The sequence below is a fragment of the Bombina bombina genome, chromosome 1 (assembly GCF_027579735.1).
Source record: "Bombina bombina isolate aBomBom1 chromosome 1, aBomBom1.pri, whole genome shotgun sequence".
Taxonomy (NCBI): domain Eukaryota; kingdom Metazoa; phylum Chordata; class Amphibia; order Anura; family Bombinatoridae; genus Bombina; species Bombina bombina.
The window spans coordinates 172,083,300-172,107,919 of NC_069499.1; positions in this window are offsets into that span (position 1 = coordinate 172,083,300).

Genomic DNA, 24,620 nt, shown 5'->3' on the forward strand with positions numbered 1-24,620 from the left:
CAGTACTACTTAACACAACCTAGTTACCATGGGTCCCAGACCGCATGTCTTGTTGTTATACTTTGTCAGGGTAATCATGCAGGCCATATAGGCCTCCCCAAATAAGGGGAGTAACAGGTATTAAACTGCTAAGAACAGTACTACTTAACACAACCTAGTTACCATAGGTCCCAGACCGCATGTCTTGTTGTAATACTTTGTCAGGGTAATCTAGCAGGCCCTATAGACCTACCCCGATAAGTGGAGTAACAGGGATTAAAGTGCTAAGAACAGTACTACTAAACACAACCTAGTTACCATGGGTCCCAGACCGCATGTCTTGTTGTTATACTTTGTCAGGGTAATCATGCAGGCCATATAGACTCCCCAGATAGGGGGAGTAACAGGTATTAAACTGCTAAGAACAGTACTACTTAACACAACCTAGTTACCATGGGTCTCAGACCGCATGTCTTTTTGTTATACTTTGTCAGGGTAATCATGCAGGCCATATAGACCTCCCCCAATAGGGGGTGTAACAGGTATTAAACTGCTAAGAACATTACTACTTAACACAACCTAGTTACCATGGGTCCCAGACCGTATGTCTTGTTATACTTTGTCAGGGTAATCGTGCAGGCCATATAGACCTCCCCCGATAGGGGGAGTAACAGGTATTAAACTGCTAAGAACAGTACTACTTAACACAACCTAGTTACCATGGGTCCCAGACCGTATGTCTTGTTGTTATACTTTGTCAGGGTAATCATGCAGGCCATATAGACCCCCCCCCCCCCCGATATGGGGAGTAACAGGTATTAAACTGCTAAGAACAGTACTACTTTACACAACCTAGTTACTATGCATCCCTGACCGCATGTCTTGTTGTTATACTTTGTCAGGGTAATCATGCAGGCCATATAGACCTCCCCCGATAGGGGGAGTAAGAGGGATTAAACTGCTAAGAACAGTACTACTTAACACAACCTAGTTACCATGGGTCCCAGACCGCATGTCTTGTTGTTATACTTTGTCAGGGTAATCATGCAGGCCATATAGACCTCCCCAGATAAGGGGAGTAACAGGTATTAAACTGCTAAGAACAGTACTACTTAACACAACCTAGTTACCATGGGTCCCAGACCGCATGTCTTTTTGTTATACTTTGTCAGGGTAATCATGCAGGCCATATAGACCTCCCCCAAAAGGGGGTGTAACAGGTATTAAACTGCTAAGAACAGTACTACTTAACACAACCTAGTTACCATGGGTCCCAGACCGTATGTCTTGTTATACTTTGTCAGGGTAATCGTGCAGGCCATATAGACCTCCCCCGATAGGGGGAGTAACAGGTATTAAACTGCTAAGAACAGTACTACTTAACACAACCTAGTTACCATGGGTCCCAGACCGTATGTCTTGTTGTTATACTTTGTCAGGGTAATCATGCAGGCCATATAGACCCCCCCCCCCGATATGGGGAGTAACAGGTATTAAACTGCTAAGAACAGTACTACTTTACACAACCTAGTTACTATGCATCCCTGACCGCATGTCTTGTTGTTATACTTTGTCAGGGTAATCATGCAGGCCATATAGACCTCCCCCGATAGGGGGAGTAAGAGGGATTAAACTGCTAAGAACAGTACTACTTAACACAGCCTAGTTACCATGGGTCCCAGACCGCATGTCTTGTTGTTATACTTTGTCAGGGTAATCATGCAGGCCATATAGACCTCCCCAGATAAGGGGAGTAACAGGTATTAAACTGCTAAGAACAGTACTACTTAACACAACCTAGTTACCATGGGTCCCAGACCGCATGTCTTTTTGTTATACTTTGTCAGGGTAATCATGCAGGCCATATAGACCTCCCCCAAAAGGGGGTGTAACAGGTATTAAACTGCTAAGAACAGTACTACTTAACACAACCTAGTTACCATGGGTCCCAGACCGTATGTCTTGTTGTTATACTTTGTCAGGGTAATCATGCAGGCCATATAGACCTCCCCCGATAGGGGGAGTAACAGATATTAAACTGCTAAGAACAGTACTACTTAACACAACCTAGTTACCATGGGTCCCAGACCGTATGTCTTGTTGTTATACTTTGTCAGGGTAATCATGCAGGCCATATAGACCCCCCCCCCCCGATATGGGGAGTAACAGGTATTAAACTGCTAAGAACAGTACTACTTTACACAACCTAGTTACTATGCATCCCTGACCGTATGTCTTGTTTTTATACTTTGTCAGGGTAATCATGCAGGCCACATAGACCTCCCCCAATAGGGGGAGTAACAGGTATTAAACTGCTAAGAACAGTACTACTTAACACAACCTAGTTACCATGGGTCCCAGACCGTATGTCTTGTTGTTATACTTTGTCAGGGTAATCATGCAGGCCATATAGACCCCCCCCCCCGATATGGGGAGTAACAGGTATTAAACTGCTAAGAACAGTACTACTTAACACAACCTAGTTACCATGGGTCCCAGACCGTATGTCTTGTTGTTATACTTTGTCAGGGTAATCATGCAGGCCATATAGACCCCCCCCCCCCGATATGGGGAGTAACAGGTATTAAACTGCTAAGAACAGTACTACTTTACACAACCTAGTTACTATGCATTCCTGACCGCATGTCTTGTTGTTATACTTTGTCAGGGTAATCATGCAGGCCATATAGACCTCCCCCGATAGGGGGAGTAAGAGGGATTAAACTGCTAAGAACAGTACTACTTAACACAACCTAGTTACCATGGGTCCCAGACCGCATGTCTTGTTGTTATACTTTGTCAGGGTAATCATGCAGGACATATAGAACTCCCCAGATAAGGGGAGTAACAGGTATTAAACTGCTAAGAACAGTACTACTTAACACAACCTAGTTACCATGGGTCCCAGACCGCATGTCTTTTTGTTATACTTTGTCAGGGTAATCATGCAGGCCATATAGACCTCCCCCAAAAGGGGGTGTAACAGGTATTAAACTGCTAAGAACAGTACTACTTAACACAACCTAGTTACCATGGGTCCCAGACCGTATGTCTTGTTGTTATACTTTGTCAGGGTAATCATGCAGGCCATATAGACCTCCCCCGATAGGGGGAGTAAGAGGGATTAAACTGCTAAGAACAGTACTACTTAACACAACCTAGTTACCATGGGTCCCAGACCGCATGTCTTGTTGTTATACTTTGTCAGGGTAATCATGCAGGACATATAGAACTCCCCAGATAAGGGGAGTAACAGGTATTAAACTGCTAAGAACAGTACTACTTAACACAACCTAGTTACCATGGGTCCCAGACCGCATGTCTTTTTGTTATACTTTGTCAGGGTAATCATGCAGGCCATATAGACCTCCCCCAAAAGGGGGTGTAACAGGTATTAAACTGCTAAGAACAGTACTACTTAACACAACCTAGTTACCATGGGTCCCAGACCGTATGTCTTGTTGTTATACTTTGTCAGGGTAATCATGCAGGCCATATAGACCTCCCCCGATAGGGGGAGTAACAGATATTAAACTGCTAAGAACAGTACTACTTAACACAACCTAGTTACCATGGGTCCCAGACCGTATGTCTTGTTGTTATACTTTGTCAGGGTAATCATGCAGGCCATATAGACCCCCCCCCCCCCGATATGGGGAGTAACAGGTATTAAACTGCTAAGAACAGTACTACTTTACACAACCTAGTTACTATGCATCCCTGACCGTATGTCTTGTTTTTATACTTTGTCAGGGTAATCATGCAGGCCACATAGACCTCCCCCAATAGGGGGAGTAACAGGTATTAAACTGCTAAGAACAGTACTACTTAACACAACCTAGTTACCATGGGTCCCAGACCGTATGTCTTGTTGTTATACTTTGTCAGGGTAATCATGCAGGCCATATAGACCCCCCCCCCCCCGATATGGGGAGTAACAGGTATTAAACTGCTAAGAACAGTACTACTTTACACAACCTAGTTACTATGCATCCCTGACCGTATGTCTTGTTGTTATACTTTGTCAGGGTAATCATGCAGGCCATATAGACCTTCCCCAATAGGGGGAGTAACAGGTATTAAACTGCTAAGAACAGTACTACTTAACACAACCTAGTTACCATGGGTCCCAGACCGTATGTCTTGTTGTTATACTTTGTCAGGGTAATCATGCAGGCCATATAGACCTCCCCCGATAGGGGGAGTAACAGGTATTAAACTGCTAAGAACAGTACTACTTAATACAACCTAGTTACCATGGGTCCCAGACCGCATGTCTTGTTGTTATACTTTGCCAGGGTAATCGTGCAGGCCATATAGACCTCCCCCGATAAGGGGAGTAACAGGGATTAAAGTGCTATGAATAGTACTACTAAACACAACCTAATTACCATGGGTCCCAGACCGCATGTCTTGTTGTTATACTTTGTCAGGGTAATCATGCAGGCCATATAGACCCCCCCCCCCCAGATAGGGGGAGTAACAGGTATTAAACTGCTAAGAACAGTACTACTTTACACAACCTAGTTACTATGCATCCCAGACCACATGTCTTGTTGTTATACTTTGTCAGGGTAATCATGCAGGCCATATAGACCTCCCCAGATAAGGGGAGTAACAGGTATTAAACTGCTAAGAACAGTACTACTTAACACAACCTAGTTACCATAGGTCCTAGACCGCATGTCTTGTTGTTATACTTTGTCAGGGTAATCTTGCAGGAAATATAGACCTACCCCGATAGGTGGAGTAACAGGGATTAAAGTGCTAAGAACAGTAATACTAAACACAACCTAGTTACCATGGGTCCCAGACCGCATGTCTTGTTGTTATACTTTGTCAGGGTAATCATGCAGGCCATATAGACCTCCCCCGATAGGTGGAGTAACAGGGATTAAAGTGCTAAGAACAGTACTACTAATCACAACCTAATTACCATTGGTCCCAGACTGCATGTCTTGTTGTTATTCTTTGTCAGGGTAATCATGCAGGCCATATAGACCTCCCCAGATAGGGGGAGTAACAGGTATTAAACTGCTAAGAACAGTACTACTTAACACAACCTAGTTACAATGGGTGCCAGTCCGCATGTCTTGTTGTTACACTTTGTCAAGGTAATCTTGCAGGCCAGATAGACCTCCCCCGATAGGGAGAGTAACAGGTATTAAAGTGCTAAGAACAGTACTACTAAACACAACCTAATTACCATGGGTCCCAGAACGCATGTCTTGTTGTTATACTTTGTCAGGGTAATCATGCAGGCCATATAGACCTCCCCCGATAGGGGGAGTAACAGGTATTAAACTGCTAAGAACAGTACTACTTAACACAACCTAGTTACCATGGGTCCCAGACTGCATGTCTTGTTGTTATACTTTGTCAGGGTAATCATGCAGGCCATATAGACCTCCCCAGATAGGGGGAGTAACAGGTATTAAACTGCTAAGAACAGTACTACTTAACACAACCTAGTTACCATGGGTCCCAGACCGCATGTCTTGTTGTTATACTTTGTCAGGGTAATCATGCAGGCCATATAGACCTCCCCCGATAGGGGGAGTAACAGGTATTAAACTGCTAAGAACAGTACTACTTAACACAACCTAGTTACCATGGGTCCCAGACCGCATGTCTTGTTGTTATACTTTGTCAGGGTAATCATGCAGGCCATATAGACCTCCCCAATTAGGGGGAGTAACAGTTATTAAACTGCTAAGAACAATACTACTTAACACAAACTAGTTAAGATGGGTCCCAGACCGTATGTCTTGTTGTTATACTTTGTCAGGGTAATCATGCAGGCCATATAGACCTCCCCCAATAGGGGGAGTGAGAGGGATTAAACTGCTAAGAACAGTACTACTTAACACAACCTAGTTACCATGGGTCCCAGACCGCATGTCTTGTTGTTATACTTTGTCAGGGTAATCATGCAGGCCATATAGGCCTCCCCAAATAAGGGGAGTAACAGGTATTAAACTGCTAAGAACAGTACTACTTAACACAAAATAGTTACCATGGGTCCCAGACCATATGTCTTGTTGTTATACTTTGTCAGGGTAATCATGCAGGCCATATAGACCCCCCCCCCCCCGATACGGGGAGTAACAGGTATTAAACTGCTAAGAACAGTACTACTTTACACAACCTAGTTACTATGCATCCCAGACCGCATGTCTTGTTGTTATACTTTGTCAGGGTAATCATGCAGGCCATATAGACCTCCCCCAATAGGGGGAGTGAGAGGGATTAAACTGCTAAGAACAGTACTACTTAACACAACCTAGTTACCATGGGTCCCAGACCGCATGTCTTGTTGTTATACTTTGTCAGGGTAATCATGCAGGCCATATAGGCCTCCCCAAATAAGGGGAGTAACAGGTATTAAACTGCTAAGAACAGTACTACTTAACACAACCTAGTTACCATAGGTCCCAGACCGCATGTCTTGTTGTAATACTTTGTCAGGGTAATCTTGCAGGCCATATAGACCTACCCCGATAGGTGGAGTAACAGGGTTTAAAGTGCTAAGAACAGTACTACTAAACACAACCTAGTTACCATGGGTCCCAGACCGCATGTCTTGTTGTTATACTTTGTCAGGGTAATCATGCAGGCCATATAGACCTCCCCCGATAGGTGGAGTAACAGGGATTAAAGTGCTAAGAACAGTAATACTAAACACAACCTAATTACCATGGGTCCCAGACTGCATGTCTTGTTGTTATTCTTTGTCAGGGTAATCATGCAGGCCATATAGACCTCCCCAGATAGGGGGAGTAACAGGTATTAAACTGCTAAGAACAATACTACTTAACACAACCTAGTTACCATGGGTCCCAGACCGCATGTCTTGTTGTTACACTTTGTCAGGGTAATCTTGCAGGCCATATAGACCTCCCCAAGATAGGGGGAGTAACAGGGATTAAACTGCTAAGAACAGTACTACTTAACACAACCTAGTTACCATGGGTCCCAGACCGCATGTCTTGTTGTTATACTTTGTCAGGGTAATCATGCAGGCCATATAGACCTCCCCAATTAGGGGGAGTAACAGGTATTAAACTGCTAAGAACAGTACTACTTAACACAAACTAGTTACCATGGGTCCCAGACCGTATGTCTTGTTGTTATACTTTGTCAGGGTAATCATGCAGGCCATATAGACCCCCCCCCCCCGATACGGGGAGTAACAGGTATTAAACTGCTAAGAACAGTACTACTTTACACAACCTAGTTACCATGGGTCCCAGACCGCATGTCTTGTTGTTATACTTTGTCAGGGTAATCATGCAGGCCATATAGACCTCCCCAGATAAGGGGAGTAACAGGTATTAAACTGCTAAGAACAGTACTACTTAACACAACCTAGTTACCATAGGTCCTAGACCGCATGTCTTGTTGTTATACTTTGTCAAGGTAATCTTGCAGGAAATATAGACCTACCCCGATAGGTGGAGTAACAGGGATTAAAGTGCTAAGAACAGTAATACTAAACACAACCTAGTTACCATGGGTCCCAGACCGCATGTCTTGTTGTTATACTTTGTCAGGGTAATCATGCAGGCCATATAGACCTCCCCCGATAGGTGGAGTAACAGGGATTAAAGTGCTAAGAACAGTACTACTAATCACAACCTAATTACCATGGGTCCCAGACTGCATGTCTTGTTGTTATTCTTTGTCAGGGTAATCATGCAGGCCATATAGACCTCCCCAGATAGGGGGAGTAACAGGTATTAAACTGCTAAGAACAGTACTACATAACACAACCTAGTTACAATGGGTCCCAGTCCGCATGTCTTGTTGTTACACTTTGTCAAGGTAATCTTGCAGGCCAGATAGACCTCCCCCGATAGGGAGAGTAACAGGTATTAAAGTGCTAAGAACAGTACTACTAAACACAACCTAATTACCATGGGTCCCAGAACGCATGTCTTGTTGTTATACTTTGTCAGGGTAATCATGCAGGCCATATAGACCTCCCCCGATAGGGGGAGTAACAGGTATTAAACTGCTAAGAACAGTACTACTTAACACAACCTAGTTACCATGGGTCCCAGACTGCATGTCTTGTTGTTATACTTTGTCAGGGTAATCATGCAGGCCATATAGACCTCCCCAGATAGGGGGAGTAACAGGTATTAAACTGCTAAGAACAGTACTACTTAACACAACCTAGTTACCATGGGTCCCAGACCGCATGTCTTGTTGTTATACTTTGTCAGGGTAATCATGCAGGCCATATAGACCTCCCGCGATAGGGGGAGTAACAGGTATTAAACTGCTAAGAACAGTACTACTTAACACAACCTAGTTACCATGGGTCCCAGACCGCATGTCTTGTTGTTATACTTTGTCAGGGTAATCATGCAGGCCATATAGACCTCCCCAATTAGGGGGAGTAACAGGTATTAAACTGCTAAGAACAGTACTACTTAACACAAACTAGTTACCATGGGTCCCAGACCGTATGTCTTGTTGTTATACTTTGTCAGGGTAATCATGCAGGCCATATAGACCTCCCCCAATAGGGGGAGTGAGAGGGATTAAACTGCTAAGAACAGTAATACTTAACACAACCTAGTTACCATGGGTCCCAGACCGCATGTCTTGTTGTTATACTTTGTCAGGGTAATCATGCAGGCCATATAGGCCTCCCCAAATAAGGGGAGTAACAGGTATTAAACTGCTAAGAACAGTACTACTTAACACAAACTAGTTACCATGGGTCCCAGACCGTATGTCTTGTTGTTATACTTTGTCAGGGTAATCATGCAGGCCATATAGACCCCCCCCCCCCGATACGGGGAGTAACAGGTATTAAACTGCTAAGAACAGTACTACTTTACACAACCTAGTTACTATGCATCCCAGACCGCATGTCTTGTTGTTATACTTTGTCAGGGTAATCATGCAGGCCATATAGACCTCCCCCAATAGGGGGAGTGAGAGGGATTAAACTGCTAAGAACAGTACTACTTAACACAACCTAGTTACCATGGGTCCCAGACCGCATGTCTTGTTGTTATACTTTGTCAGGGTAATCATGCAGGCCATATAGGCCTCCCCAAATAAGGGGAGTAACAGGTATTAAACTGCTAAGAACAGTACTACTTAACACAACCTAGTTACCATAGGTCCCAGACCGCATGTCTTGTTGTAATACTTTGTCAGGGTAATCTTGCAGGCCATATAGACCCCCCCCCCCGATAGGTGGAGTAACAGGGTTTAAAGTGCTAAGAACAGTACTACTAAACACAACCTAGTTACCATGGGACCCAGACCACATGTCTTGTTGTTATACTTTGTCAGGGTAATCATGCAGGCCATATAGACCTCCCCCGATAGGTGGAGTAACAGGGATTAAAGTGCTAAGAACAGTAATACTAAACACAACCTAATTACCATGGGTCCCAGACTGCATGTCTTGTTGTTATTCTTTTTTCAGGGTAATCATGCAGGCCATATAGACCTCCCCAGATAGGGGGAGTAACAGGTATTAAACTGCTAAGAACAATACTAATTAACACAACCTAGTTACCATGGGTCCCAGACCGCATGTCTTGTTGTTACACTTTGTCAGGGTAATCTTGCAGGCCATATAGACCTCCCAAGATAGGGGGAGTAACAGGGATTAAACTGCTAAGAACAGTACTACTTAACACAACCTAGTTACCATGGGTCCCAGACCGCATGTCTTGTTGTTATACTTTGTCAGGGTAATCATGCAGGCCATATAGACCTCCCCAATTAGGGGGAGTAACAGGTATTAAACTGCTAAGAACAGTACTACTTAACACAAACTAGTTACCATGGGTCCCAGACCGTATGTCTTGTTGTTATACTTTGTCAGGGTAATAATGCAGGCCATATAGACCCCCCCCAATAGGGGGAGTGAGAGGGATTAAACTGCTAAGAACAGTACTACTTAACACAACCTAGTTACCATGGGTCCCAGACCGCATGTCTTGTTGTTATACTTTGTCAGGGTAATCATGCAGGCCATATAGGCCTCCCCAAATAAGGGGAGTAACAGGTATTAAACTGCTAAGAACAGTACTACTTAACACAAACTAGTTACCATGGGTCCCAGACCGTATGTCTTGTTGTTATACTTTGTCAGGGTAATCATGCAGGCCATATAGACCCCCCCCGATACGGGGAGTAACAGGTATTAAACTGCTAAGAACAGTACTACTTTACACAACCTAGTTACTATGCATCCCAGACCGCATGTCTTGTTGTTATACTTTGTCAGGGTAATCATGCAGGCCATATAGACCTCCCCCAATAGGGGGAGTGAGAGGGATTAAACTGCTAAGAACAGTACTACTTAACACAACTTAGTTACCATGGGTCCCAGACCGCATGTCTTGTTGTTATACTTTGTCAGGGTAATCATGCAGGCCATATAGGCCTCCCCAAATAAGGGGAGTAACAGGTATTAAACTGCTAAGAACAGTACTACTTAACACAACCTAGTTACCATAGGTCCCAGACCGCATGTCTTGTTGTAATACTTTGTCAGGGTAATCTTGCAGGCCATATAGACCTACCCCGATAGGTGGAGTAACAGGGATTAAAGTGCTAAGAACAGTACTACTAAACACAACCTAGTTACCATGGGTCCCAGACCGCATGTCTTGTTGTTATACTTTGTCAGGGTAATCATGCAGGCCATATAGACCTCCCCCGATAGGTGGAGTAACAGGGATTAAAGTGCTAAGAACAGTAATACTAAACACAACCTAATTACCATGGGTCCCAGACTGCATGTCTTGTTGTTATTCTTTGTCAGGGTAATCATGCAGGCCATATAGACCTCCCCAGATAGGGGGAGTAACAGGTATTAAACTGCTAAGAACAATACTACTTAACACAACCTAGTTACCATGGGTCCCAGACCGCATGTCTTGTTGTTACACTTTGTCAGGGTAAACTTGCAGGCCATATAGACCTCCCCAGATAGGGGGAGTAACAGGGATTAAAGTGCTAAGAACAGTACTACTAAACACAACCTAATTACCATGGGTCCCAGACCGCATGTCTTGTTGTTATACTTTGTCAGGGTAATCATGCCGGCCATATAGACCTCCCCCGATAGGGGGAGTAACAGGTATTAAACTGATAAGAACAGTACTACTTAACACAACCTAGTTACCATGGGTCCCAGACTGCATGTCTTGTTGTTATACTTTGTCAGGGTAATCATGCAGGCCATATAGACCTCCCCAGATAGGGGGAGTAACAGGTATTAAACTGCTAAGAACAGTACTACTTAACACAACCTAGTTACCATGGGTCCCAGACCGCATGTCTTGTTGTTATACTTTCTCAGGGTAATCATGCAGGCCATATAGACCTACCCCGATAGGGGGAGTAACAGGTATTAAACTGCTAAGAACAGTACTACTTAACACAACCTAGTTACCATGGGTCCCAGACCGCATGTCTTGTTGTTATACTTTGTCAGGGTAATCATGCAGGCCATATAGACCTCCCCAGATAAGGGGAGTAACTGGTATTAAACTGCTAAGAACAGTACTACTTAACACAACCTAGTTACCACAGGTCCCAGACCGCATGTCTTGTTGTTATACTTTGTCAGGGTAATCTAGCAGGCCATATAGACTTACCCAGATAGATGGAGTAACAGGGATTAAAGTGCTAAGAACAGTACTACTAAAAACAACCTAGTTACCATGGGTCCCAGACCGCATGTCTTGTTGTTATACTTTGTCAGGGTAATCATGCAGGCCATATAGACCTCCCCCGATAGGTGGAGTAACAGGGATAAAAGTGCTAAGAACAGTACTACTAAACACAACCTAGTTACCATGGGTCCCAGGCCGCATGTCTTGTTGTTATACTTTGACAGGGTAATCATGCAGGCCATATAGACCTCCCCCGATAGGGGGAGTAACAGGTATTAAACTACTAAGAACAATACTACTTAACACAATCTAGTTACCATGGGTCCCAGACTGCATGTCTTGTTGTTATACTTTGTCAGGGTAATCATGCAGACCATATAGACCTCCCCCCGATAGGGGGAGTAACAGGTATTAAACTGCTAAGAACAGTACTACTTAACACAACCTAGTTACCATGGGTCCCAGACCGCATGTCTTGTTGTTATACTTTGTCAGGGTAATCATGCAGGCCATATAGACCTCCCCAGATAAGGGGAGTAACAGGTATTAAACTGCTAAGAACAGTACTACTTAACACAACCTAGTTACCATGGTACCAGGCCGCATGTCTTGTTGTTATACTTTGTCAGGGTAATCATGCAGGCCATAGTGACCCCCCCCCCGATAGGGGGAGTAACAGGTATTAAACTGCTAAAAACAGTACTACTTTACACAACCTAGTTACTATGCATCCCAGACCGCATGTCTTGTTGTTATACTTTGTCAGGGTAATCATGCAGGCCATATAGACCTCCCACGATAGGGGGAGTGAGAGGGATTAAACTGCTAAGAACAGTACTACTTAACACAACCTAGTTACCATGGGTCCCAGACCGCATGTCTTGTTGTTATACTTTGTCAGGGTAATCATGCAGGCCATATAGGCCTCCCCAAATAAGGGGAGTAACAGGTATTAAACTGCTAAGAACAGTACTACTTAACACAACCTAGTTACCATAGGTCCCAGACCGCATGTCTTGTTGTAATACTTTGTCAGGGTAATCTTGCAGGCCATATAGACCTACCCCGATAGGTGGAGTAACAGGGATTAAAGTGCTAAGAACAGTACTACTAAACACAACCTAGTTACCATGGGTCCCAGACCGCATGTCTTGTTGTTATACTTTGTCAGGGTAATCATGCAGGCCATATAGACCTCCCCCGATAGGTGGAGTAACAGGGATTAAAGTGCTAAGAACAGTAATACTAAACACAACCTAATTACCATGGGTCCCAGACTGCATGTCTTGTTGTTATTCTTTGTCAGGGTAATCATGCAGGCCATATAGACCTCCCCAGATAGGGGGAGTAACAGGTATTAAACTGCTAAGAACAATACTACTTAACACAACCTAGGTACCATGGGTCCCAGACCGCATGTCTTGTTGTTACACTTTGTCAGGGTAATCTTGCAGGCCATATAGACCTCCCCAGATAGGGGGAGTAACAGGGATTAAAGTGCTAAGAACAGTACTACTAAACACAACCTAATTACCATGGGTCCCAGACCGCATGTCTTGTTGTTATACTTTGTCAGGGTAATCATGCAGGCCATATAGACCTCCCCAGATAAGGGGAGTAACAGGTATTAAACTGCTAAGAACAGTACTACTTAACACAACCTAGTTACCATAGGTCCCAGACCGCATGTCTTGTTGTTATACTTTGTCAGGGTAATCTAGCAGGCCATATAGACTTACCCCGATAGATGGAGTAACAGGGATTAAAGTGCTAAGAACAGTACTACTAAACACAACCTAGTTACCATGGGTCCCAGACCGCATGTCTTGTTGTTATACTTTGTCAGGGTAATCATGCAGGCCATATAGACCTCCCCCGATAGGTGGAGTAACAGGGATTAAAGTGCTAAGAACAGTACTACTAAACACAACCTAGTTACCATGGGTCCCAGACCGCATGTCTTGTTGTTATACTTTGACAGGGTAATCATGCAGGCCATATAGACCTCCCCCGATAGGGGGAGTAACAGGTATTAAACTGCTAAGAACAGTACTACTTAACACAATCTAGTTACCATGGGTCCAAGACTGCATGTCTTTTTGTTATACTTTGTCAGGGTAATCATGCAGGCCATTTAGACCTCCCCCGATAGGGGGAGTAACAGGTATTAAACTGCTAAGAACAGTACTACTTGCTCCCACAAGGGGCACTCACACCCTGTACCCATCCTGTATTTATGGATACAGGGTGACATAGACATAAGACAGAGTTATGAAAGTACATGGGGTGTCCAGCATATAAAATTCCATATTTCCATGCAGTCTCCGGGTATCCTTAAGCCCATGTACCTCCAGCCCAAAGAATGTTCCATAACAGGCCCTCCAATGTACAGTGGCGAGATTGGTTTTGTCACATCTCTCCCCTTTTCCAAACAGACTAACAGGGTATCTGACCTCCTGCCGGTCAGTGCCCTGGTTAGTCCAGCAACCCACCCATAAAACACAATTAGTAGTACAGCCCACCCACAATAAATGGTTACTACACGTGAGTACGGGGAAAACTTGTCCATGTCCAGGTGCCTCACCACAGCTGTGTGGGGGACTGGTACGCTGAATTGATGGGTTGCGAGGTGGGCAGAGACCAGCTGTACTCTGCCCGGGTGCCAGCACTACCATGGAAGTAGCCTGGTGGGAGCCTGGTTGCTGTAGGGGGAGACCGACTGTCTCCCCTTTGGATACATAGCTGTGCTGCTGGAGGGGGAGACCAATCGTCTCCCCTTTGGCTAAACAGCCGTGTTGCTGGGGGACAGGACCAACTGTCCCTACCCCTTGTAACGCAGCCTGCCGCTGGGGAATGGAGTCTGGGCTCCCAATTCCCTGTATATTCCTCTGCTGCTGGGGGACAGGACCATCAAACTCCTCTCCCTCTGGTTTGTCATGCTCAGCTGTCCAGGGTATATACTGTGCCATATACCACCAGAGCGCCTGGTAGGCATGTCAGTTTGCTGGGACAATCCATCTGTATTCCCGTTATGAGAGAGAATTCCTGTCCATACAAACAAGGGTTCAAATTCCTCAGTGCCCAGACCAGGGCCAAACAGTCCTTCAAAATCCCATCAGCTTCTTTACGAGTTTTCTGTACCTGCTCTTTATAGGTATCCACAATCCCTTCATACTGACATAGGGTGCCCTTGAGTTGCTGCACCTCACTATGAGCCAGCGTCAGCTTCTCCTCAAGTGTCGCTAAGTTTGTCTTTAATGTTTCATGTTCCACTCTCAAGCTGGTGTTTTCTGCAGTCTGTCGGTGCAGCTTGTCTAGCAGAGATTCACGTTCTAAGCGTGCTTTTTCCTCTGCGCTCCTCTTCTCCTTCATCAGCGCATTGTAACGGGACCTCCACATATCAATAGCGGATAGAGATTTACTGAGCTCAGCGTCCTGGGGCTTAGCAGCAGGTGGGTCAGTCTCTGCTGCACGGATCTGGGCACGGGTAGTCACAGAGTTAACATCAGCGGGACCCATAGGAGCGTAGGCAGAAACAAGGGGGGCCAAGTCATTTCCAAGAAGAACATCAGCAGGTAAGTCCTTCTTGACCCCCACATTCACAGGTCTAGCGCCCACTCCCCAATCCAAATGTACCCTGGCAACAGGTAGGCTGAACACATCGCCCCCTGCTACCCTCACAGCCACAGTGTCTCCAGTGTACTGTTTCTCAGACACCAAGTTCTTTTGAAGCAAGGTCATGGTAGCACCAGTATCCCGTAGACCACTGACCTTCGTCCCATTCACTTTAACCAGTTGCCGGTTATTCCGGTGGGCAGCTTGCACAAGGTCTGCCTCATGTAGGATGCTCCAGCATTCTTGCGCCTCTACGTAGCGGGCCGCAGGCTGAGGATTACGTGGGATTCCGCCGGCGGGTCTTCTCCAGGACTGCGCTTGGTTCGCTGCGTTTAGGGGACACTCTGGTCTTTTGTGCCCTAGTTGCTTACATCCAAAGCATCGAATCGGTTGTGAGTAGCCCCGCAAATTGAACAGGGCTCTCTGAGGGTAGTTCGTGGCCGGAAGCCGTGTGGTATAGCGGTGCGCCGGGGTTTGGTAACTGGCAGCTGCTGGGGTGACTGGGGGTCTGTACTCCACTCTAGCAGGGTGCTTAGTGGTAGCAGTGTCCAGTTTGCGGGCATCCGTATACTCATCTGCCAAGCGAGCCGCTTCCTGCAGGGTGGAGGGTTTACGGTCCCGAACCCACTCTCGAACTCCTGCGGGTAACTTGTCGAAGCAATGTTCCAACAGGAATAGCTGCAGCACCTCTTCCCCAGATATGGTTTGGCACCCCGCTATCCAGTGAGCTGCTGTGCGGTGCACCTTACATGCCCACTCAAGGTAGGAATCTCCAGCTAATTTAACAGTGTCTCTGAACCGCCTCCGGTATGCCTCCGGTGTAACCGCATACCTGGAGAGCAGAGCCTCTTTTACAGTATTATAATCCCTGACTTCCTCATCTGGAATGGCCCGAAAAGCCTCTCTGGCCCGGCCGGATAATTTTCCAGATAATATCGTGACCCAGTCCTCTGCGGGTACCTTGTGTAGTGCACATTGCCTCTCAAAATCCGCAAGGTACCCATCAATCTCTCCTTCTGTTTCCAGGAAGTTTTTAAAAGCTGCAAAATTTACTTTTCTCTTTTCCATCTTAGTCAGTATTGTAATAATCCCCCTCTTCCTGAGGTTACTGGCTTGTGTAGTTGCTCTTCTGGGCGATAAGGTTCATTCCGTCGCTTGCCACCAATTGTTACGGTACCAACAGGATACCAAGGGTTAATACCAGGGAACAATGTCCTGCATACAGAATCAGCACTTCACAACCTCGATCAGTTTCCCTGCAAACATGAGACCAAGCTCCACATTTCAGGTTTAAAAAAGAATATCTTTATTAAAGGCTGAATGCCTAGTATTTATACAGGTTTTGACCCCAGATGGGGGGGTTGAATATAACCCTGGCTTCAGGTTACAGAGGGCATTGGTTAAACAGTAAAGCAAACATATGAACAATGCATCAAACCTCTAGAGAATTGTCTATTCACAGGTAAAACAGATTAACATATTAAGTACTCAGACAATCTGATGTTGGGCAGTCTAGTTAACATAATCACACAAAACCCAATCAGTTTACCTAGACAGACTCCTGAGACACAATCAGATCTTAAACATACATAGAATACATCTTATTACAGAATATAGGAACAGTTCTTATTAGCTATAAAGTCTTTTATGCCCACTTGGCTTATAGAGTCACAATTGCTCCCACAAGGGGCACTCACACCCTGTACCCATCCTGTATTTATGGATACAGGGTGACATAGACATAAGACAGAGTTATGAAAGTACATGGGGTGTCCAGCATATAAAATTCCATATTTCCATGCAGTCTCTGGGTATCCTTAAGCCCATGTACCTCCAGCCCAAAGAATGTTCCATAACAGGCCCTCCAATGTACAGTGGCGAGATTGGTTTTGTCACAGGGGAGTAACAGGTATTAAACTGCTAAGAACAGTACTACTTAACACAACCTAGTTACCATGGTACAAGTCCGCATGTCTTGTTGTTATACTTTGTCAGGGTAATCATGCAGGCCATAGTGACCCCCCCCCCCCCGATAGAGGGAGTAACAGGTATTAAACTGCTAAGAACAGTACTACTTAACACAACAAAGTTACCATGGGTCCCAGAACGCATGTCTTGTTGTTATACTTTGTCAGGGTAATCATGCAGGCCATATAGACCTCCCCAGATAAGGGGAGTAACAGGTATTAAACTGCTAAGAACAGTAATACTTAACACAACCTAGTTACCATAGGTCCCAGACCGCATGTCTTGTTGTTATACTTTGTCAGGGTAATCTTGCAGGCCATTTAGACTTACCCCGATAGGTGGAGTAACAGGGATTAAAGTGCTAAGAACAGTACTACTAAACACAACCTAGTTACCATGGGTCCCAGACCGCATGTCTTGTTGTTATACTTTGTCAGGGTAATCATGCAGGCCATATAGACCTCCCCCGATAGGGGGAGTAACAGGTATTAAACTGCTAAGAACAGTACTACTTAACACAACCTAGTTACCATGGGTCCCAGACCGCATGTCTTGTTGTTATACTTTGTCAGGGTAATCATGCAGGCCATATAGACCTCCCCAGATAGGGGGAGTAACAGGTATTAAACTGCTAAGAACAGTACTACTTAACACAACCTAGTTACCATGGGTCCCAGACCGCATGTCTTGTTGTTATACTTTGTCAGGGTAATAATGCAGGCCATATAGATCTCCCCCGATAGGTGGAGTAACAGGTATTAAACTGCTAAGAACAGTACTACTTAACACAACCTAGTTACCATGGGTCCCAGACCGCATGTCTTGTTGTTATACTTTGTCAGGGTAATCATGCAGGCCATATAGACCTCCCCAGATAGGGGGAGTAACAGGTATTAAACTGCTAAGAACAGTACTACTTAACACAACCTAGTTACCATGGTACCAGACCGCATGTCTTGTTGTTATACTTTGTCAGGGTAATCATGCAGGCCATATAGACCCCCCCCCCCCGATAGGGGGAGTAACAGGTATTAAACTGCTAAAAACAGTACTACTTTACACAACCTAGTTACTATGCATCCCAGACCGCATGTCTTGTTGTTATACTTTGTCAGGGTAATCATGCAGGCCATATAGACCTCCCCCGATAGGGGGAGTAACAGGTATTAAACTGCTAAGAACAGTACTACTTAACACAACCTAGTTACCATGGGTCCCAGACCGCATGTCTTGTTGTTATACTTTGTCAGGGTATTCATGCAGGCCATATAGACCTCCCCAGATAAGGGGAGTAACAGGTATTAAACTGCTAAGAACAGTACTATTTAACACAACCTAGTTACCATAGGTCCCAGACCGCATGTCTTGTTGTTATACTTTGTCAGGGTAATCTTGCAGGCCATTTAGACTTACCCTGATAGGTGGAGTAACAGGGATTAAAGTGCTAAGAACAGTACTACTAAACACAACCTAGTTACCATGGGTCCCAGACCGCATGTCTTGTTGTTATACTTTGTCAGGGTAATCATGCAGGCCATATAGACCTCCCCCGATAGGTGGAGTAACAGGGAATAAAGTGCTAAGAACAGTACTACTAAACACAACCTAGTTACCATGGGTCCCAGACCGCATGTCTTGTTGTTATAGTTTGTCAGGGTAATCATGCAGGCCATATAACAGGTATTAAACTGGTAAGAACAGTACTACTTAACACAACCTAGTTACCATGGTACCAGACCGCATGTCTTGTTGTTATACTTTGTCAGGGTAATCATGCAGGCCATATAGACCCCCCCCCCGATAGGGGGAGTAACAGGTATTAAACTGCTAAAAACAGTACTACTTTACACAACCTAGTTACTATGCATCCCAGACCGCATGTCTTGTTGTTATACTTTGTCAGGGTAATCATGCAGGCCATATAGACCTCCCCAGATAGGGGGAGTAACAGGTATTAAACTGCTAAGAACAGTACTACTTAACACAACCTAGTTACCATGGTACCAGACCGCATGTCTTGTTGTTATACTTTGTCAGGGTAATCATGCAGGCCATATAGACCCCCCCCCCGATAGGGGGAGTAAAAGCTATTAAACTGCTAAAAACAGTACTACTTTACACAACCTAGTTACTATGCATCCCAGACCGCATGTCTTGTTGTTATACTTTGTCAGGGTAATCATGCAGGCCATATAGACCTCCCCAGATAGGGGGGAGTAACAGGTATTAAACTGCTAAGAACAGTACTACTTAACACAACCTAGTTACCATGGTACCAGACCGCATGTCTTGTTGTTATACTTTGTCAGGGTAATCATGCAGGCCATATAGACCCCCCCCCCGATAGGGGGAGTAAAAGGTATTAAACTGCTAAAAACAGTACTACTTTACACAACCTAGTTACTATGCATCCCAGACCGCATGTCTTGTTGTTATACTTTGTCAGGGTAATCATGCAGGCCATATAGACCTCCCCCGATAGGGGGGAGTAACAGGTATTAAACTGCTAAGAACAGTACTACTTAACACAACCTAGTTACCATGGGTCCCAGACCGCATGTCTTGTTGTTATACTTTGTCAGGGTAATCATGCAGGCCATATAGACCTCCCCAGATAAGGGGAGTAACAGGTATTAAACTGCTAAGAACAGTACTATTTAACACAACCTAGTTACCATAGGTCCCAGACCGCATGTCTTGTTGTTATACTTTGTCAGGGTAATTTTGCAGGCCATTTAGACTTACCCTGATAGGTGGAGTAACAGGGATTAAAGTGCTAAGAACAGTACTACTAAACACAACCTAGTTACCATGGGTCCCAGACCGCATGTCTTGTTGTTATACTTTGTCAGGGTAATCATGCAGGCCATATAGACCCCCCCCCCGATAGGGGGAGTAACAGGTATTAAACTGCTAAAAACAGTACTACTTTACATAACCTAGTTACTATGCATCCCAGACCGCATGTCTTGTTGTTATACTTTGTCAGGGTAATCATGCAGGCCATATAGACCTCCCCAGATAAGGGGAGTAACAGGTATTAAACTGCTAAGAACAGTACTACTTAACACAACCTAGTTACCATAGGTTCCAGACCGCATGTCTTGTTGTTATACTTTGTCAGGGTAATCTTGCAGGCCATTTAGACTTACCCCGATAGGTGGAGTAACAGGGATTAAAGTGCTAAAAACAGTACTACTAAACACAACCTAGTTACCATGGGTCCCAGACCGCATGTCTTGTTGTTATACTTTGTCAGGGTAATCATGCAGGCCATATAGACCCCCCCCCGATAGGGGGAGTAACAGGGATTAAAGTGCTAAGAACAGTACTACTAAACACAACCTAGTTACCATGGGTCCCAGACCGCATGTCTTGTTGTTATAGTTTGTCAGGGTAATCATGCAGGCCATATAGACCTCCCCCGATAGGGGGAGTAACAGGTATTAAACTGCTAAGAACAGTACTACTTAACACAACCTAGTTACCATGGGTCCCAGACCGCATGTCTTGTTGTTATACTTTGTTCTTAAACTGCTAAGAACAGTACTACTTAACACAACCTAGTTACCATGGGTGCCAGACCACATGTCTTGTTGTTATACTTTGTCAGGGTAATCATGCAGGCCATATAGACCTCCCCCGATAGGGGGAGTAACAGGTATTAAACTGCTAAGAACAGTACTACTTAACACAACCTAGTTACCATGGTACCAGACCGCATGTCTTGTTGTTATACTTTGTCAGGGTAATCATGCAGGCCATATAGACCCCTCCCGATAGGGGGAGTAACAGGTATTAAACTGCTAAGAACAGTACTACTTAACACAACCTAGTTACCATAGGTCCCAGACCGCATGTCTTGTTGTTATACTTTGTCAGGGTAATCTTGAAGGCCATTTAGACTTACCCCGATAGGTGGAGTAACAGGGATTAAAGTGCTAAGAACAGTACTACTAAACACAACCTAGTTACCATGGGTCCCAGACCGCATGTCTTGTTGTTATACTTTGTCAGGGTAATCATGCAGGCCATATAGACCTCCCCCGATAGGTGGAGTAACAGGGATTAAAGTGCTAAGAACAGTGCTACTAAACACAACCTAGTTACCATGGGTCCCAGACCGCATGTCTTGTTGTTATAGTTTGTCAGGGTAATCATGCAGGCCATATAGACCTCCCCCAATAGGGGGAGTAACAGGTATTAAACTGCTAAGAACAGTACTACTTAACACAACCTAGTTACCATGGGTCCCAGACCGCATGTCTTGTTGTTATACTTTGTCAGGGTAATCATGCAGGCCATATAGACCTCCCCCGATAGGGGGAGTAACAGGTATTAAACTGCTAAGAACAGTACTACTTAACACAACCTAGTTACCATGGTACCAGACCACATGTCTTGTTGTTATACTTTGTCAGGGTAATCATGCAGGCCATATAGACCCCCCCCCCCCGATAGGGGGAGTAACAGGGATTAAACTGCTAAAAACAGTACTACTTTACACAACCTAGTTACTATGCATCCCAGACCGCATGTCTTGTTGTTATACTTTGTCAGGGTAATCATGCAGGCCATATAGACCCCCCCCCCCGATAGGGGGAGTAACAGGTATTAAACTGCTAAAAACAGTACTACTTTACACAACCTAGTTACTATGCATCCCAGACCGCATGTCTTGTTGTTATACTTTGTCAGGGTAATCATGCAGGCCATATAGACCTCCCCAGATAAGGGGAGTAACAGGTATTAAACTGCTAAGAACAGTACTACTTAACACAACCTAGTTACCATAGGTTCCAGACCGCATGTCTTGTTGTTATACTTTGTCAGGGTAATCTTGCAGGCCATTTAGACTTACCCCGATAGGTGGAGTAACAGGGATTAAAGTGCTAAGAACAGTACTACTAAACACAACCTAGTTACCATGGGTCCCAGACCGCATGTCTTGTTGTTATAGTTTGTCAGGGTAATCATGCAGGCCATATAGACCTCCCCCTGATAGGGGGAGTAACAGGTATTAAACTGCTAAGAACAGTACTACTTAACACAACCTAGTTACCATGGGTCCCAGACCGCATGTCTTGTTGTTATACTTTGTCAGGGTAATCATGCAGGCCATATAGACCTCCCCCGATAGGGGGAGTAACAGGTATTAAACTGCTAAGAAGAGTACTACTTAACACAACCTAGTTACCATGGGTCCCAGACCGCATGTCTTTTGTTATACTTTGTCAGGGTAATCATGCAGGCCATATAGACCTCCCCAGATAAGGGGAGTAACAGGTATTAAACTGCTAAGAACAGTACTACTTAACACAACCTAGTTACCATAGGTCCCAGACCGCATGTCTTGTTGTTATACTTTGTCAGGGTAATCTTGCAGGCCATTTAGACTTACCCTGATAGGTGGAGTAACAGGGATTAAAGTGCTAAGAACAGTACTACTAAACACAACCTAGTTACCATGGGTCCCAGACCGCATGTCTTGTTGTTATACTTTGTCAGGGTAATCATGCAGGCCATATAGACCTCCCCCGATAGGTGGAGTAACAGGGAATAAAGTGCTAAGAACAGTACTACTAAACACAACCTAGTTACCATGGGTCCCAGAGCGCATGTCTTGTTGTTATAGTTTGTCAGGGTAATCATGCAGGCCATATAACAGGTATTAATCTGGTAAGAACAGTACTACTTAACACAACCTAGTTACCATGGGTCCCAGACCGCATGTCTTGTTGTTATACTTTGTCAGGGTAATCAAGCAGGCCATATAGACCTCCCCCGATAGGGGGAGTAACAGGTATTAAACTGCTAAGAACAGTACTACTTAACACAACCTAGTTACCATGGGTCCCAGACCACATGTCTTGTTGTTATACTTTGTCAGGGTAATCATGCAGGCCATATAGACCTCCCCCGATAGGGGGAGTAACAGGTATTAAACTGCTAAGAACAGTACTACTTAACACAACCTAGTTACCATGGTACCAGACCGCATGTCTTGTTGTTATACTTTGTCAGGGTAATCATGCAGGCCATATAGACCCCTCCCGATAGGGGGAGTAACAGGTATTAAACTGCTAAGAACAGTACTACTTAACACAACCTAGTTACCATAGGTCCCAGACCGCATGTCTTGTTGTTATACTTTGTCAGGGTAATCTTGAAGGCCATTTAGACTTACCCCGATAGGTGGAGTAACAGGGATTAAAGTGCTAAGAACAGTACTACTAAACACAACCTAGTTACCATGGGTCCCAGACCGCATGTCTTGTTGTTATACTTTGTCAGGGTAATCATGCAGGCCATATAGACCTCCCCCGATAGGTGGAGTAACAGGGATTAAAGTGCTAAGAACAGTGCTACTAAACACAACCTAGTTACCATGGGTCCCAGACCGCATGTCTTGTTGTTATACTTTGTCAGGGTAATCATGCAGGCCATATAGACCTCCCCCGATAGGGGGAGTAACAGGTATTAAACTGCTAAGAAGAGTACTACTTAACACAACCTAGTTACCATGGGTCCCAGACCGCATGTCTTTTGTTATACTTTGTCAGGGTAATCATGCAGGCCATATAGACCTCCCCAGATAAGGGGAGTAACAGGTATTAAACTGCTAAGAACAGTACTACTTAACACAACCTAGTTACCATAGGTCCCAGACCGCATGTCTTGTTGTTATACTTTGTCAGGGTAATCTTGCAGGCCATTTAGACTTACCCTGATAGGTGGAGTAACAGGGATTAAAGTGCTAAGAACAGTACTACTAAACACAACCTAGTTACCATGGGTCCCAGACCGCATGTCTTGTTGTTATACTTTGTCAGGGTAATCATGCAGGCCATATAGACCTCCCCCGATAGGTGGAGTAACAGGGAATAAAGTGCTAAGAACAGTACTACTAAACACAACCTAGTTACCATGGGTCCCAGAGCGCATGTCTTGTTGTTATAGTTTGTCAGGGTAATCATGCAGGCCATATAACAGGTATTAATCTGGTAAGAACAGTACTACTTAACACAACCTAGTTACCATGGGTCCCAGACCGCATGTCTTGTTGTTATACTTTGTCAGGGTAATCATACAGGCCATATAGACCTCCCCCGATAGGGGGAGTAACAGGTATTAAACTGCTAAGAACAGTACTACTTAACACAACCTAGTTACCATGGGTCCCAGACCGCATGTCTTTTGTTATACTTTGTCAGGGTAATCATGCAGGCCATATAGACCTCCCCAGATAAGGGGAGTAACAGGTATTAAACTGCTAAGAACAGTACTACTTAACACAACCTAGTTACCATAGGTCCCAGACCGCATGTCTTGTTGTTATACTTTGTCAGGGTAATCTTGCAGGCCATTTAGACTTACCCTGATAGGTGGAGTAACAGGGAT